The 19,559-nt window shown below is 44.7% G+C and overlaps 1 protein-coding gene across 2 annotated transcripts in view; it reads left to right on the top strand.

The window, feature by feature from the left end:
* Window positions 1–19,559, top strand: part of FIRRM (FIGNL1 interacting regulator of recombination and mitosis) — a 693,335-nt gene that overhangs the window by 430,648 nt on the left and 243,128 nt on the right. The gene's annotated exons all lie outside the window — the stretch shown is intronic.

The following is a 19,559-nucleotide window of genomic DNA, read 5'->3' as shown; positions in this document are numbered from 1 at the left end:
ATAGGGGTATTGTCACTAACAATAAGTTTGTAAGCACCTCTTGGCTGTCTCGTGACTCTAGTCTTTCCTTGTTTAGTCATAGGGGCTTCAGTCGCTTTTCTCCCTACCCTCACGTATTCCACAGTCTCATCAGTAATCATGTTTGGCAGTATCAAGTCTTTGTGTATTAGTCCCAGCTGCCCCAGTGTCGGTCAAGAATTCTGTCTATTTCCCTCCCAGCATTGGTATGGTGGTCATCAAGGCAGGACCAGGTCCGGAGGGGACAAGAACAGGGCACACATTTGTCACTGGGTTGTCAGTTTCCTAGTCTGAAGGTGAAGGAGGTGGAAGATTGGTCTGAGTGTCCATTTTCTCCACAATTCCAGCACTTCACTGTTTCTAAGTCCTTAGGTCCCTTACTACGTCTCTACTATTTTCCTTGTGCTCCAACATACATTACACGTCGTCTTATTGTCCTAGTTTCTTCAACTCCTTTAGCAACCTTTAGGAGGTCTTTGGATCTACATTTCTCCATTTAGGTCTGGCTGTCTGTACTGCGTCTCGTAAGCCTTTTGTCATACCGTCAATGAATGTATTTACCAATATTTTAACATCGAGTGGGTTTACTGGACTGTACCCCATGTCTGCCCATTTCAGCTGTAACCGTCCAGAGTACATATCTACTCTCTCTCCTTTAGTCACATCTGTAAAAGTCTTAATTTGCATCCTAGTACGTCACCTGCTTTGGTGCTCACCAACTCTCTAGGTCTGCTCAGGTGCACTTATACGTCCATCATATTGTCTTTGTCTGTAAAATGGGAAAGGTTTGTTCTCAGGGTCAGCCAATTATTTTAGCGTAGCTAGCTAGTCAGAGGGCTTCCAGGGATAATACTCCTGTATCTGTCTTACACTACCTGATGTGGTTGGTTCTCTGGTGGTGGGGGTGACATGACATGCTGGTCTACAGCTCCTTCCCAAAAGGATTACTGTCAGCTTACTCCCAAAAGTTAATGTCCCCACTAACCACAATCCTGTGTCAGCTTCTTATGTCACTACATGTGATCTTGTCTGGAGAGGATTCAGTGTAATTCACTTAGGTTGGGTTACATCACAGATCATACAAGTATTTCTCCAGTCTGGGTTTGTCTGACCGCAATGTTTACAAGTCCATCTGTCTTGTCTTGGTCTCTGGTTATACAAAGGTATGACCGTAGCAGTAATGTGTCGGTCATAGTCGGACTTTTAAGCATCAAAACATTCATAATACACCTTACTTCCGTCCTGCTGCACTCTCTCAGATGCCATTTATTCACATGCTATTTTCCTCATTTGTCTGTGCCTTTTTGAACATCCAAACATCCATCCACTCACTGGCATTTTTGCCTGTTTCAATATTGGTCTCACATCTTTTACTGCTTCCTTTCCTTCTCTGTCTTTTACAATCTCTATAGCGGTTCTGGATCCCATTGGGGGCCCTGACTGCACACAGAATAAGTCGCCCATGGCTTCAACTTATCCGCTCCGACACTCACCTCTAAAAATGCCCTTTATTAGTGTGCCTTGCCTTAAACCAGGGTTGCAACACGTGACAAGTCAGAGTGAGTGTAAAGATTTAGCGGGAAAGGTTACACCACCTATTTCCCGGTAGACCTAAAGGATTCTAGCGAGCAGGTTACACCACCTACCACTCGGTAGATCAGCTGGCTAGCAAAGCTCCATGGAACGGCAAGGTTACACCACCAATTTGCCGTAGGCTGACTGTAGCAGGTTACACCACCTATTACATCAGCCGTGGCTACCTCCTCTGTTGATCCTCAATTTGCTATATCAATCACTCAACTTGAAGCAGGTGAATCTTTTACCAATCTTTCAATCACTTACAAGTGATCCTCTAAAATAGGCACAATTCTTTCACTTTCAAATTCCAACTTGAACTTGATACTTCTTTCTACTTCAATACATACAGTACTGTTGCTGTAAACACAAATCTCTCAGCGCGTACTGAACCAAAGACAGAGAAACTTTAGAATGCAGCTATGTGGCCCTCCTTCCTCTGGCCCACAGCACAAAAGGGAGAAATGTCAAGCAAGTCGCGCAGGGGCTCAGCTTACCCCTCCCATCAGCTATTTCGCGCTGATAAGAGCTTGGTGAGTCTTACACACACAGAAACAGAATGCAGCAGTTTTCAGACATAATCTCTACAAAACATTCATTCTCTCGGAATTAAAAACAGTTTCTCTATACAGGCAGATCACTGCATAACTTGAATAAGCTGATTCTGACCGCGTCCAGCCAAAACACATATAGAAACCTATCCAATGTCAAACCACACATAACACGGGTTTCACTGAATCTCAGATGTAAATTAAATGTACATTAAAAATATCCACAACTCATTCATCCTGGACAATTAACAACAGTTAGATAAGTAATTATACTTATGTGATCACTCATACATACATGCTCATTCAGGGATTGTTGTTTCTTTTCCTTTCACTTTCAGTTGATTTTTACAAGAAGAAAATCCCTTATCTCAATCACTCCACCTAATTCAGCTCAAACTGAGTTGAATAATGTCTTCTGTCACATACAGAGGACCACACCTAACGGAACCCCTAATCAATCAGGGATTTATGTTTATTCCTTATACTCATTTACTCACCTGTCATCTCACACACAGTTCTCATAGACATACATACATACAAGGTTCACACAGCCTGCCTATTTTGCACTTTGGAATTAACACAGCTCTATATAACAAAAACTGCAGCAGTGTCCACTGACACTCTGAAAGCACTTTAAGGCCAAACAACAAAAACCACGGCCTTATACAAAATACAGCTTCATATAATGTACTGCCAATCCAAAATGACCAAAATAACAACACTGCACAGAGTCTATCCCAGCTCTGTATTACACACTACGCAAATACACAACCAATTAGCATACTGACAAATGATACAGATAACAATTATCATCTTATAACTCTATTATTCTACTCTCATACGGACATAAATAGACAAAACACAAAACTCACTGGTGATGTGGATTCTTTGAACCATGCTCGCAGCTTTTTACCCAGAGGCATGGAGAGATCCAGATGAGAGATTGCAGGTGCAAAACAGGTTTGTAAGAATAATATTTCTCACCTTGCTGCAGCTGGTGTTTTGCATGTCCAATCTCCCTGAAGCTCCCCCATACGGATTCCGAATAGGCTGGATACACGGCCCCGGTCGGGCGCCAAAACTGTTATAGCTGTTTTCGTTTTGACCAACGTCAGCTGACAGATCACCAGTGAGGGCCAAATTGTGGAGTTATGCCCGTCATTTTACAAGCGCGCTTGGAGACAAAAAGACACCTCACACATATCCTGTGAGCAAGTCACTTTTATCTGATATATAAAAAGCCAAAGCAATGTTTTATACCATTTACACATAATGCATTTCAATGTAACTCATGTAGCCCCCACCATCACCCAGGGTCATACTTTATTTACCATAACCCAGAATATGTTGTACTGACTATTGAGGACATACATGATAAGAAGTACAGTCTCCTTGAAGAGGAGACCGTCAGACTACTGAGTCAACAGATTCTAGTAATTCTAACACTTAAAGGCAAAAGGCACTTAAAGGCAAGGTAGTTAAAGGCAAACTACTAACCCTTCTATATCACTTGTAATCATTGTGTGTGTGCATAAAAGCTGAGTGAGTTTCTGTGCTAGCTCCCTCCGCTTCTCTACAAGGATTTGGATTAAACTAATATAGCAGGTATTGAGAAACTTCTTGCATTTTTCAGTAAAGAGTGAGCCATTCGAAAAGGTTGAGGGTATGTTAATTCTCAAACCCTTTGGAATTTCTTTATTTGTTATACGTAAATCAAGAAAGTCTGCATCCACCTGGTGTCCAAGATCAGTTTTTACAAAGAGTTTTTGAATTTCACACCTGTTTACTTGTAATCAATGTGTGTGCATAAAAGCTGAGTGAGTTTCTGGGATCCAAGGCAGACTCTTGCATCTTTCATCGAGCCACTGACATTTCTGGATTGTGAGTCATGGGGAAAGTAAAAGAATTCTGAACAAATATACGGGAAAAGGTAGTTGAACTGTATAAAACAGGAAAGGGATACAAAAAGATATCCAAATAATTGATAATGCCAGTCAGCAGAGTTCAAACTGTGATTAACAAACTGAAAATAAGGGGCTCGGTAGAAACAAAACAACGGTCAGGAAGACCAACAAAGATTTTGTCCACAGTTGCTAGAAAATTGTTCGGGATGCAACGAAAAACCCACAAATAACATCAGCTGAAATACTGGACTCTCTGAAAACTACCAGTGTGGCTGCACAATAAGGAGGCACTTGAAGAAAATGGTCTGCATGGTTGAGTTGCTAAAAGAATACCATTACTGCGCAAATACCACACAGTATCTTGCTTACAATATGCAAAATAGCACAGAGACAAGTCTCAAAACTTCTGGAACAAGGTAATTTGGAATGATGAGACCAACATTTAACTTTTTGGCCACAACCATAAATGTTACATTTGGAGAGAGGTCAACAAGGCCTAAGATGGATGGAATACCTTTCCTACTGTAAAGCACGGAGTTATAGCGCTGATGTTTTGGGGATGTGTGAGCTACAAAGGCACAGGAAACTTGGTCAAAGTTGAAGGAAAGATGAATGCTGCACATTATCAGCAAATACTGGAGGCAAATTTATAATTGTCAGCCCAAAAGCTGCGCATGGGATATACTTGGTCGTTCCAGCAGGACAAAGATCCATAACACAAGGCCAAGTCGACCTGTCATTGGCTACAGCAGAACAAAGTGAAGGTTCTGGAGTGACTATCTCAGTCTCCTGTGTGAATAAATGAAAAATCAGCTCACCCCTGAAGCCTAATTCCAGTCCAGGATAGGAGCACAGGAATCCTGCTGCTTCACAGCACTTGGCAACTAGAACAGTGTGAAAATGGATCCGACTCACACACCAGAGTGTTGATAAAAATCTTCCATTCTGCTTTATTTGGAAGAAATCCTTTTTAAAATCTTTTTATAAAATACATCACCCCCTATTTCATATTTGCAATGTTGTCTGCAATGTCCTATTTGATGATGTACCATTCTAAAAAGAATTCTTCCAAAAAAAGCCGAATGAAAGTTTTTTTTTTTTTTGTAAATTCTTTATTTATGAATAAACACAGATACAAAAACCATAACACATAGTTTGATAAGTAAACCGGCGAACAGTGTTAAGATTACAGAAACCACGTGTGTTGTAGTATAAGAAACGAATAAGCATAATATAGAAGGGGAGGGGAAAACAGAGTGGTAGGTTGAGGTAAGGGATATTGTACGATGGGGAGGGGAACGAGAAAAAAAGGGGGGAAGGGTCAATGGGAAGGGTAAGGGAAATTCAACTAGTATAACACGAATTGGTACAATAGGTCTAGTCCTAGCAAAAAAACAGGTGAATTGTATGAAAATACAACAAGCTACAACCATGAACCTTATGGGCATACTATGCACTCCAAAGTGAGTTAAGAGCTCCCACCTGCTCGCATCTCTTTCCAGGGTGCCCAAACCCTCATATATAGATCATGACTGTTCATTTCCCAACTAGATAATTCTTTGAGTCTTGAGATTTGGTCTCCCTTGGACAGCCATTCACCTATGGTTGGAGGGGAGACATCTTTCCAGTTTAGTGGGATTAAGTGTTTAGCGGCACTTAGTAGTACTGGTAGAAGTCTGTTTCTTGGGTCTGTAATTAATGGATGGGCAGGAGAGTAGAACTTCAGAAGCCAGTAGATTAGTCTTAATCAGTTTTAGTCTTTTTAGAAACTCGTTAATCTCCCCCCAAAACTTTAACAATTTTGCACACTCCCAGAAAACATGAGTGTGATGGCCCAGAGCACTATGACAGCGCCAGCAGGAGCTATCATCTAACAGGCCTATTTGAGTCAGTCTGGCAGGAGTTAAGTGCCACCTAGTCAAGATCTTGTAGGAGTTTTCTTGTAATAGTATGCAACGAGAGAATCCCCGTGCATTAGCTAGAATGTTAGTGGTTTGCATCTCTGTAAAAATACCCCCCATCTCTATTTCCCAGGAGAGAAGAAATGCAGGTTTAGAATGGGTGTTGGTGGAGTTGAGTTGTAAGTAGACCCGGGAGATGCTTTTCATTTCGGGATGTGGGATTTTGAACATTATGTCGAACCATGACCACAGGGACGCCATCAGGGCATTACAGCCGTGACTGGCGTATGGGGCCCGGTGAGCAGAGGGGGCCCGCATCGGGCCCCGTCTCATCTGCTCACCGGGCCCCCCCTGCAGGTGCTGCGGCACGCTATTGACGTGCGGGCCCGCGCCCGCACGTCAATAGTTAACAGCCTCCAGCCAGTCTGAGGCTGGCAGCTGAATAGAGCCGCAATGCGCACTCGCCGGCGTCTGACGTCATTCTCAGCCGCCGGGCCCGGCGAGTGCGTCTGCTTGGAGCCTGGAGGGAGCTTCGCCCGGCGCAGGAGCAAGGCCAGGTAAGAACTGGTGTTTTTTTTTCTTTGAGAGCGGCGGTCCAGGGGGACCCGAGGGGCAGAATGCTGGAGACACGGGGGCAGAATGCTGGAGACACTGGGGGCAGAATACTGGACACACAGGAGCAGAAATGCTGGACACACTGGGGCAGAATGGTGGACACACTGGGGGCAGAAATGCTGGAGACACTGGGGCAGAAATGCTGGAGACACTGGGGCAGAAATGCTGGAGACACTGGGGCAGAATGCTGGAGACACGTGCAGAATGCTGGAGACAGTAGGGCAGAATGCTGGAGACAGTGACAGGGGCAGAATGCTGGAGACAGTGACGGGCAGAATACTGGAGACAGTGGGGCAGAATGCTGGACACAGTGACAAGGGCAGAATGCTGGACACAGTGACAGGGCAGTATGCTGGACACAGGGGCAAACTGTGAGACCCGGGGGCAGAATGCTGGACACAGTGGGGCAGAATGCTGGACACAGTGGGGCAGAATGCTGGACAAAGTGACAGGGGCAGAATGCTGGACACAGTGACAGGGGCAAAATGCTGGACACGGGCAGAATGCTGGACACGGGCAGAATGCTGGACATTGGGGCAGAATGCTGGACATTGGGGCAGAATGCTGGACATTGGGGCAGAATGCGAGACACGAGGCAGAATGGAGATACGGGGCATGATTGGAGACACGGGGCAGGATGAAAGACATGGGGGCATGACTGGAGAGAGATGGGGAGGATTGGAGACACAGGGGGCATGATTGGAGACAAGTGGCAGGATTGCAGACATGGGGGCATGGTTGGAGACATAGGGGGCAGAATGGAGACATGGGGCATGATTGGAGTCACTGGGGGCAGAATTGGAGACAGATCGTGCAGGATCATGGGGCAGGATGGATATGATGGAGACAGATGGGGCAGGATGGAGAGATCACATGGGGCGACCATATGGGGCAGGATGGGGAGATCATATGGGGCAGAATGGATATTCATGAGGGCAGGATGGGAGAACATATGGCTGACGCCAGGAATGAGACACACGGTGGCCAGGATGGGGAATATTACCATAGGGGCTAATTTAGGGATATTATTACTACAGTGATGTATTTATTTTATTTTTTGAGGACACGGTTTTAAATGGGGGGGCGGTCCTTTTACTGTGTAGAGTGACACTATGTCGCCTCTTTTTCTTCATGTGGTGTAATGTAGAAGTTGGGAAAAATTAAGTAATGTATTCTACAAGCAGAGCTCGAGATAACTGTGTTATTTCCTGCAGAGAGAAGTCCTGGCTGGATGAAATTATGGCGGTCTGTGCTGGATGAAAGATGAAGGACTTCACCTAGAGACGTCACTGGTGAGTCAGTGTGTTACCTATACACTGACACTATACACTGTATACTGTATACAGAGCTCCTGTGTATAATTTCACTAGTGATCACTGTATTATCTGTACACAGACACTGCATACCAAGTACAGATCTCCTGTGTATAATGTGTTATGAACTGGTGATTCAGAACCACAATGGACCTGGTGGTTAAGAGCACACAAAGTGACCTGATAGCTACTAATAACATAGGACGAGCTCTGAGACGTGGGAACTCTGCTGACCACAATCCCTAATCCTATCACACCACACTAGAGGTAACCGTGGAGCGCTCCTGACCAGACCTAGGCGCCTCGGGCACAGCCTGAGAAACTAGCTAGCCCTGAAGATAGAAAAATAAGCCTACCTTGCCTCAGAGAAATTCCCCAAAGGAAAAGGCAGCCCCCCACATATAATGACTGTGAGTAAATACAAACACAGAGATGAAATAGATGTTAGCAAAGTGAGGCCCGACTTACTGAATAGACCGAGGATAGGAAAGATAGCTTTGCGGTCAGCACAAAAACCTACAAACAACCACGCAGAGGGCGCAAAAAGACCCTCCGCACCGACTAACGGTACGGAGGTGCTCCCTCTGCGTCCCAGAGCTTCCAGCAAGCAAGAAAAAACAATATAGCAAGCTGGACAGAAAAAATGGCAAACAAAAGTAACACCAGCAGAACTTAGCTTATGCAGTGAAGACAGGCCACAAGAACGATCCAGGAGAGAGCAAGACCAATACTGGAATATTGACTGGAGGCAAGGAACAAAGAACTAGGTGGAGTTAAATAGAGCAGCACCTAACGACTTAACCTCGTCACCTGAGGAAGGAAACTCAGAAGCCGCAGCCCCACTCACATCCACCAGAGGAAGCTCATAGACAGAACCAGCCGAAGTACCACTCATGACCACAGGAGGGAGCTTGACCACAGAATTCACAACAGTACCCCCCCCTTGAGGAGGGGTCACCGAACCCTCACCAGAGCCCCCAGGCCGACCAGGATGAGCCAGATGAAAGGCACGAACCAGATCGGCAGCATGGACATCAGAGGCAAAGACCCAGGAATTATCTTCCTGACCATAACCCTTCCACTTAACCAGGTACTGGAGTTTCCGTCTCGAAATACGAGAATCCAAAATCTTCTCCACTATATACTCCAACTCCCCCTCAACCAAAACCGGGGCAGGAGGATCAACGGATGGAACCACAGGTGCCACGTATCTCCGCAACAATGACCTATGGAATACATTATGGATGGAAAAGGAAGCTGGAAGGGTCAAACGAAAAGACACAGGATTAAGAACCTCAGAAATCCTATACGTACCAATAAAACGAGGCTTAAACTTAGGAGAGGAAACTTTCATAGGAATATAACGAGACGACAACCAAACCAAATCCCCAACACAAAGTCGGGGACCCACACAGCGCCTGCGGTTAGCGAAACGTTGAGCCTTCTCCTGGGACAATGTCAAATTGTCCACCACATGAGTCCAAATCTGCTGCAACCTATCCACCACAGTATCCACACCAGGACAGTCGGAAGACTCAACCTGCCCTGAAGAGAAACGAGGATGGAAACCAGAGTTGCAGAAAAACGGCGAAACCAAAGTAGCCGAGCTGGCCCGATTATTAAGGGCGAACTCAGCCAAAGGCAAAAAGGACACCCAATCATCCTGATCAGCAGAAACAAAACATCTCAGATATGTTTCCAAAGTCTGATTGGTTCGTTCAGTTTGGCCATTTGTCTGAGGATGGAAAGCCGAGGAAAAAGACAAATCAATGCCCATCCTAGCACAAAAGGCTCGCTAAAACCTCGAAACAAACTGGGAACCTCTGTCAGAAACGATGTTCTCCGGAATGCCATGTAAACGAACCACATGCTGGAAAAACAATGGCACCAAATCAGAGGAGGAAGGCAATTTAGACAAGGGTACCAAATGGACCATCTTAGAGAAGCGATCACAAACCACCCATATGACCGACATCTTTTGAGAGACGGGGAGATCCGAAATAAAATCCATAGAGATATGTGTCCAGGGCCTCTTCGGGACTGGCAAGGGCAAAAGCAACCCACTGGCACGAGAACAGCAGGGCTTAGCCCGAGCACAAATCCCACAGGACTGCACAAACGAACGCACATCCCGCGACAGAGACGGCCACCAAAAGGATCTAGCCACCAAATCTCTGGTACCAAAGATTCCAGGATGACCAGCCAACACCGAACCATGAACCTCAGAGATAACTCTACTCGTCCATTTATCAGGGACAAACAGTTTCTCCGCTGGGCGGGCAACGGTCAGGTCTATTAGCCTGAAATTTTTGCAGCACCCGCCGCAAATCAGGGGAGATGGCAGACAAAATTACCCCCTCTTTGAGAATACCCGCCGGCTCAGGCAAACCCGGAGAGTCGGGCACAAAACTCCTTGACAGGGCATCCGCCTTCACATTTTTAGAGCCCGGAAGGTACGAAACCACAAAGTCAAAACGGGAGAAAAACAGTGACCAACGAGCCTGTCTAGGATTCAACCGTTTGGCAGACTCGAGATAAGTCAAGTTCTTGTGATCAGTCAAGACCACCACGCGATGCTTAGCTCCTTCAAGCCAATGACGCCACTCCTCGAATGCCCACTTCATGGCCAGCAACTCTCGATTGCCAACATCATAATTACGCTCAGCAGGCGAAAACTTCCTGGAAAAGAAGGCACATGGTTTAATCACCGAGCCATCAGAACTTCTCTGCGACAAAACAGCCCCTGCTCCAATCTCAGAAGCATCAACCTCGACCTGGAACGGGAGCGAAACATCTGGTTGGCACAACACAGGGGCAGAAGAAAAACGACGCTTCAACTCCTGAAAAGCTTCCACAGCAGCAGAAGACCAATTGACCACATCAGCACCCTTCTTGTTTAAATCAGTCAACGGTTTAGCAATACTAGAAAAATTATTGATGAAGCGACGATAAAAATTAGCAAAGCCCAGAAACTTTTGCAGACTCTTCAGAGATGTCGGCTGAGTCCAATCATAAATGGCCTGAACTTTAACAGGGTCCATCTCGATAGAAGGGGAAAAAAATGAAACCCAAAAATGAAACCTTCTGAACACCAAAGAGACACTTTGACCCCTTCACAAACAAAGAATTCGCACGCAGGACCTGGAACACCATTCTAACCTGTTTCACGTGAGACTCCCAATCATCCGAGAAGACCAAAATATCATCCAAGTATACAATCGGGAATTTATCCAGGTACTATCGGAAGATGTCATGCATAAAGGACTGAAATACTGATGGAGCATTAGAAAGCCCGAATGGCATAACCAGGTACTCAAAATGGCCCTCGGGCGTATTAAATGCTGTTTTCCATTCATCGCCCTGTTTAATACGCACAAGATTATACGCACCACGAAGATCTATCTTGGTGAACCAACTAGCCCCCTTAATCCGAGCAAATAAATCAGACAGCAGCGGCAAGGGGTACTGAAATTTGACCGTGATTTTATTTAGAAGGCGGTAATCAATACAAGGTCTCAGCGAACCATCCTTCTTGGCCACAAAAAAGAACCCTGCTCCCAATGGCGACGACGACGACGGGCGAATATGACCCTTCTCCAAGGATTCCTTTACGTAACTCCGCATAGCGGCGTGCTCAGGCACAGACAAATGAAACAGTCGACCTTTAGGAAACTTACTACCAGGAATCAAATCGATAGCACAATCACAATCTCTATGCGGAGGTAGGGCACTGGACTTGGGCTCATCAAATACATCCCGGTAATCCGACAAGAACTCTGGGACCTCAGAAGGGGTGGATGACGAAATAGACAGAAATGGAAGATCACCATGTACCCCCTGACAACCCCAGCTGGACACAGACATAGATTTCCAATCCAATACTGGGTTATGGACTTGTAGCCATGGCAACCCCAACACGACCACATCATGCAGATTATGCAACACCAAAAAGCGAATATCCTCCTGATGCGCAGGAGCCATGCACATGGTCAATTGGGTCCAGTACTGAGGCTTATTCTTGGCCAAAGGCGTAGCATCAATTCCTCTCAATGGAATAGGATACTGCAAGGGCTCCAAGAAAAATCCACAGCGCCTAGCAAACTCCAAGTCCATCAAATTCAGGGCAGCGCCTGAATCCACAAATGCCATGACAGAATTGGATGACAAAGAGCAGATCAAAGTAACGGACAAAAGAAATTTCGACTGTACAGTACCAATGGTGGCAGACCTAGCGAACCGCTTAGTGCGCTTAGGACAATCGGAGATAGCATGAGTGGAATCACCACAGTAAAAACACAGCCCATTCCGACGTCTGTGTTCTTGCCGTTCAGCTCTGGTGAAAGTCCTATCACATTGCATAGGCTCAGGTTTATGCTCAGATAATACCGCCAAATGGTGCACAGTTTTACGCTCACGTAAGCGTCGATCGATCTGAATGGCCAAAGACATAGACTCATTCAGACCAGCAGGCATAGGAAATCCCACCATAACATCCTTAAGGGCTTCAGAGAGACCCTTTCTAAAAATTGCTGCCAGCGCACATTCCTTCCATTGAGTGAGCACAGACCACTTCCTAAACTTCTGACAATATATCTCTACCTCATCCTGACCCTGACACAGAGCCAGCAAATTTTTCTCTGCCTGATCCACTGAATTAGGTTCATCATAAAGCAATCCGAGCGCCAGAAAAAATGCATCAATATTACATAATGCCGGATCTCCTGGCGCAAGGGAAAATGCCCAGTCTTGTGGGTCGCCACGTAATAAAGAAATAATGATCTTAACTTGTTGAACTGGGTCACCAGAGGAGCGGGGTTTCAAAGCCAGAAACAGTTTACAATTATTTTTAAAACTCAGAAACTTAGCTCTATCTCCAGAAAACAAATCAGGAATAGGAATTCTTGGTTCTAACATAGAATTCTGAACCACAAAGTCTTGAATATTTTGTACTCTTGCAGTGAGATGATCCACACAAGAAGACAGACCTTTAATGTCCATCACTACACCTGTGTCCTGAACCACCCAAATGTCTAGGGGAAAAGAAAGACAAAACACAGTGCAGAGAAAGAAAAATGGTCTCAGAACTTCTCTTTTCCCTCTATTGAGAAGCATTAGTACTTTGGGCCTCCAGTACTGTTATGAACTGGTGATTCAGAACCACAATGGACCTGGTGGTTAAGAGCACACAAAGTGACCTGATAGCTACTAATAACATAGGACGAGCTCTGAGACGTGGGAACTCTGCTGACCGCAATCCCTAATCCTATCACACCACACTAGAGGTAGCCGTGGAGCGCTCCTGACCAGACCTAGGCGCCTCGGGCACAGCCTGAGAAACTAGCTAGCCCTGAAGATAGAAAAATAAGCCTACCTTGCCTCAGAGAAATTCCCCAAAGGAAAAGGCAGCCCCCACATATAATACCATTCTGAGTCGCATGCACAATTTGTAACAATTGCCTTGTGTTTTGATCCGATGTTATTGATTTCACCTTTTGAATAAATTAGCAAATCTCAAAAAAGAATACATTTCTGCTCAAAGATATTCCACATAGGGAGTGCGGTGGATTACATATTATTCCCCACATATAATGACTGTGAGTAAAGATGAAAATACAAACATAGAGATGAAATAGATTTTAGCAAAGTGAGGCCCGACTTACTGAATAGGCCGAGGATAGGAAAGCTAGCTTTGAGGTCAGCACAAAAACCTACAAACAACCACGCGGAGGGCGCAAAAAGACCCTCCGCACCGACTAACGGTACGGAGGTGCTCCCTCTGCGTCCCAGAGCTTCCAGCAAGCAAGAAAAACCAATATAGCAAGCTGGACAGAAAAAATAGCAAACAAAAGTAACAAAAAACCAAAAAGAAAACACAGGATTCATAAAAAATAACCTTTAATAATATATACTACTAAAATCTCTAATCATGAAAACACAGCAGTAGAAATGTGCCTATGTAGTCCTAGAGCGACACTAAGCTTTGTCCTACCTGGCAGCGGGGGTAGGCACCCTAAATTACGCTTGGCGCCCCCACTCCACGGCGGCTCGCCCTCAGAGTCCCTAAAAATCCCTACAATGCAGGAAACCTGGAGCGACCTAGTATATGCCTATCGGACAAATCCTACCTGTCAGTGGAGGTTGGCACCCCGCTGCCAGGTAGGACAAAGCTTAGTGTCGCTCTAGGACTACATAGGCACATTTCTGCTGCTGTGTTTTCATGATTAGAGATTTTAGTAGTATATATTATTAAAGGTTATTTTTTATGAATCCTGTGTTTTCTTTTTGGTTTTTTGAGCTTTAAAGGGTTCTTGAGTATATATTTTTGGTGTTTTTTTCCAAACAAAAGTAACACCAGCAGAACTTAGCTTATGCAGTGAAGACAGGCCACAAGAACGATCCAGGAGAGAGCAAGACCAATACTGGAACATTGACTGGAGGCAAGGAACAAAGAACTAGGTGGAGTTAAATAGAGCAGCACCTAACGACTTAACCTCGTCACCTGAGGAAGGAAACTCAGAAGCCGCAGCCCCACTCACATCCACCAAAGGAAGCTCATAGACAGAACCAGCCGAAGTACCACTCATGACCACAGGAGGGAGCTTGACCACAGAATTCACAACAATAATGGCACTTATGGTGATAGTATGGTGCTTTTTTTTAAATTACTGATCAGAATTGTAGTATTCAGTCACTATGTGGTGGTAATATGTGGTCTGGACATGGTGTTGCGGTATTTGTTCCTTGTATGTGATATTATTCGATCACTGTGGTGGTAATATGTCATCTGGTCATGGTATAGCGGTATTTGTTCCTTGTATGTGATATTATTGGTCATTTTAAAAATTGAAAAATAGATAAAAATATACCTAAATTGTATTGCATATTTTAACAAATATTTAATAGGTTACAGCAGAGTAGGGCCCAGCCAAAAGTGTCTACCGTGTTATGGTGGCGGCTTAAAAAATCTTTTGGCCTAAACAAAAGCTGCCAGCTATGTATGTGATCTGATGATGGGAACTGTTAATGTGTGATGGGTGAGAAGTGGAGTTTTTCCTAGGGCAGTCCCACACGTCCAGATAATTCCGGTACCGGAATTATCCATGTCCGTGTGCCCGTGCGTTTCTGTGGCACACGTTCGCCGCCCGTGTGCCCACTGGGTACCACACGCACCGTACAGGAGACAGCGATAAAGTTTAGCGCTGTCTCCTGCATCGTGCTGAAGCCGCCATTCATATCTTCTCTACAGCAGCGTTTGCTGTAGAGAAGATATGAATAATCGTGTGTAAAATCAAGATCCCCACCCCCTGTGCGCCCCCCTGCTGTTCTTAAAAAATCAATGACATCTGCACAGATGCATTGATTTGAATGTGTCTACGTGTGTCAGTGGCTCCGGTACGTGAGGAAACTGTCACCTCACGTACCGGAGCCACTGACGTGTGAAACCGGCCCAAGAGAGAGCGGTGGGACTGTGGACAGTTCGAGGGGTGGAGCATGGAGGCGGGGCTGGGGTGGAGCCTGGGCGGAGTCTCAAGGGGGCCCCGAAAATTTTGCTAGTATGTGGCCCCGAAATTTCTAGTGGCAGCCCTGCATGACCATACGGAGCTCTGGGGAAACTTCTTTTTGAAGTTAAGGAGCGTACGTTTAATGTGTAGTGCTTGGAGAAAGTTTTTATGTTGCGTTAGAGATTCAGGAGGCCAGGTCCCTCCGTGAAGGATTCTGTCTTTATAGAAGTTCCTCAAAGGCTCTCTGGGAAGTGAGGACCACAATCTATACGGGTCTCTATAACTCGGATCTAATAAAAACGGTATAGAGCATATTGGAGCAAACAGAGGGGAAGGAATCTAAGGGAAGTTCCTTGTTTAATAAGCGTCTTATTTTAAGTGTTCTTAGTCACCTCATCTAATCTGAGATCGTTGGGAAGCTTAGCTAGTGACCATAGGTAAGGTATTCCCGTCGTCCCCAACAATGCTAAATCCACACTATCACAGTTGCCCTTCTCGTAGCTATCTACTATCTTTAACCATCTGGATATGTGTACTGCTCGGAAATACAGGGCCGGATCAGGGACTCTCAGACCACCCTCCACTGCCGATCGGGAGAGAAATCTGTACGGAATTCTAACTGGTTTCTGTTTCCAAATAAATTTGGATATCAAAGATTTTAGGTTTTTAAAAAAGGTTTGTGGGGCATTAATCGGAACCATGTTTAATGTGTATAAGATAACTGGCATTACATAAGTCTTGAAGATGTTGATGCGTCCCAGCCAGGACAAAGTGGGCAAATTGTACGTTTTCAGCAGACCTTGCACCTTTTTGAATAAAGTGGGATAATTAGCTTGAAAGAGGTGGCTAGGATCTCTCGTAATATATATATACGAATACGAATATATACGAATCTGCCAGCAGGACACCAAGGAGAGCAGACGTGTCTGTCTGCTCTCTGCTGGATGAGGACAATAAGGCGCCGTGCTAGTGGCAGCCCATTGCAGCAGCAATAGTTTTGTTTTGTTTTATTTTGTTTTATTTTACTTTATTTTATTTTGGAATTATTTTTGTTATGTGTGAACCTTTTTCTTTCTGAACCTCAGTTTTTAGTACTCCTAAGGAATTTCTTTTCCCCAGTACCTTCTCCTTCTGAACTTGGATCCGCTGGAATGCTTCCCTTGGATTTATGCTGAACCCTTGGATTTATGCTGAACCCTTGGATTTCCCCTTGGCTGGTTGCTTCTGGGATCCTCTGATTTGTTTCCCCTGGATGCATACTGCTACCCACAGCTTTCTGGATGTATGCTTCTGATCCTTGGCTCCCCTGGAAGGTTTCCCTTGGATGTTTGCTGCTACCCACAGCTATCTGGATTTACAGTGCATTTGTGATCTCCTTGCAACCTAGGACTGGTATTATACGCACCTACTGCCAGGCGGCCACTACCTGTCTGGGAATTGGCACAGCTATGTCTGGAGGAGTGCACTGTATGCTTCCCTACACGGACAGGCTTAGTGCGACTACCATGGGCAAGGTTTTGATTGATGTCCCTAAGTCTGTTCATAAACGTGTTGCTTACTCAAGGGGCCGACTTCTGGAGCTGCGCAGGCTAATGCCTTCTCCTGCGGTGGGTAGACCACGTGTCCCGTGTGAGGTAAGGCGACCCTACAGAGGCTGCAGAGCGGGCAAAAAACTTAAGGCAAGGCGAAGACGGTTTAAACCTGTAGTTCCGTCCATCATCATGGGGAATGTTCAATCACTGGGTAATAAGTCGGATGAACTGCTGGCATTAATACGGACCCAGAGGGAATACAAGGAATGCAGTTTGATGTGTTTTACTGAAACATGGTTACGTGGCGAGATCCCAGACTCAAGTGTCTCAGTACCAGGATTTCACATGGTCCGGGCGGATAGAGACACTATGAAGAGCGGCAAAAAAAGGCGGTGGAGTTATACTCTACATAAACAATGGTTGGTGCAATCAGGGGCATGTGACTGTAAGGGAGCGCCATTGTTGTCCGAACATTGAATTGCTAGCTGTTGGCCTCAGACCTTACTATATTCCTAGAGAATTCTCGCTTGTTACTGCAATAGTGTTGTACATACCACCAACTGCAAACCATGAGCCTGCAGGTGAAGTGCTGTCAGGAGTCATTGCTCGGCTCCAGCTGAAACACCCCAACTCGCTTACTGTAATCTCTGGGGATTTTAACCGAGCTAAAATTTCTACTGCCTTACCTAAATTCTATCAATTTGTGAAATGTACAACACGTGACAATATTACTTTAGACTTACTCTATGCGAATGTCAAGAATGCTTATTCATCGTCTACCCTGCCGCCCTTGGGGAAGTCTGATCACAATCTTGTACTATTGTCACCAGTCTACCAACCTGTTGTTAGAAAACAGCCGGCTACCTTTAAATCAGTTAGAATGTGGTGTCCAACAAATGAACAGGCTTTGCAGGATTGCTTTCATCTTACAGACTGGGATGTGCTGCTTGGGACAATGGACGAGTATACAAATGTTAATGAAGTGGTTGGTAGAGTGACTGACTACATTAACTTCTGCACTGATATGCTGGTGCCCACTAAAAAGATTAGGTGTTTTGCAAACAACAAGCCATGGATAACAAAGGAATTGAAGCATTTGCTCAACAGGAAAAAAAAGGCATTTAAAGTAGGTGACAAAGAGGAAATTAAAATAATACAGCATGAATTGAAGCATAAAATAAAGGAGGCCCAGGAAGCCTTCAGAATTAAACTTGAAAAGAAACTGTCCCACAATAATACCAGAGAGGTTTGGTCAGGAATGAAATTACTGACTGGGCTTAAGTTGAGGCCTGAAAATGATCCAGGAACAATGGACAAGGCTAATGAGATGAATGAGTATTTCAACAGGTTCAGCAGTACATGTGTACATGTGCCAACTGATAGTGCATGGGACTTGGGTGCAAATTCTGCAACATCGATATTGGAGGATGAGCAGACTAATTTTAGAGTATCCGAAAATGATGTGAGGAGGCAGTTTAAGTCACTTAACATTGGTAAAGCTGCAGGACCTGATGGACTCAGCTCACGTGTCCTTAAAGTTTGTGCAGACCAGCTGTGTACTGTCTTTACACGCCTATTTAATGGATGTCTACAAACACAGAGGGTACCAGTGTTATGGAAAAAAAGTGTGGTGTCGAATTTCGTGGATTGGTGCAATGGTAACTATCTACAACTAAATGTTAAGAAAACTAAGGAGTTGGTGTCCAACTATAGCAGGAGTAAGTTGGAATGCTTACCGATCACTATTGCTGGTCAGGAGGTCGAGCAGGTGGAGAGTTACAAATATTTGGGGGTCCATTTGGATAGCAAACTGGACTGGAGATGCCACTCAGAGTTTGTCTACAAGAAGGGGATGAGCAGACTGTATTTCCTAAGGAAACTGAGGTCTTTTAATGTGTGCAGCAAAATGTTAGAAATGTTCTACCAATCTGTAGTGGCAAGTGCCATCTTTTTTGTAATCACGTGCTGGGGTAGTAGTGTGCGGGCCTCTGATGCTAATAAGCTGAATAAGATTATCAAGAAGGCAAGTTCTGCTGTGGGCTGTAATCTGGACTCTTTTGGGGAGGTAGTGGAGAGAAGAACTCTAAAAAAGTGTATGGCAATTATGAACAATAATGCACATCCATTATATGAGCTATTCATGAGACAGAAGAGCACCTTCAGTAACCGGCTAATACTTCTGAGGTGTAAGAAGGAAAAATATAGGAAATCGTTTGTGCCAACTGCCATGGGAATGTACAATAATAACATTAGGGTTAAACCACCAAGGTGAAAGTCTACTTATTTCTCTACATTTCAGTTCACTCGTTGTGTATGTCCTATTCTAATGTATAATGTTCTTCTGTCAACAAACTGTCATGTCAACTATGTAATTCCTTTATGATTTTTATAATTTAAGTTGTGCTGCTGTGATACCATAATTTCCCACGGGATCAATAAAGTGTATAGTATCGTATATACCTAAATATTTTATTAAGTGCGTCGAACAAGAAAAGGGGCACTGAGAATATAAAGTGGAGAGTCGTGAGTGGGGAAGGGAAATGTTCAAAGCAATCGATTTTGTGGTATTAATTTTAAAATTAGATAAATGCCTGTATAGCTGAAAAATGTCTAGGATTGCCTGGAAGGCCCGGGAAGGGTTAGTAATC

The sequence above is a fragment of the Ranitomeya imitator genome, chromosome 8 (assembly GCF_032444005.1).
Source record: "Ranitomeya imitator isolate aRanImi1 chromosome 8, aRanImi1.pri, whole genome shotgun sequence".
In the NCBI taxonomy this organism is placed as follows: domain Eukaryota; kingdom Metazoa; phylum Chordata; class Amphibia; order Anura; family Dendrobatidae; genus Ranitomeya; species Ranitomeya imitator.
The sequence above is the reverse complement of the archived record's forward strand: the minus strand, read 5'-3'. Positions and strand labels throughout refer to the sequence as shown.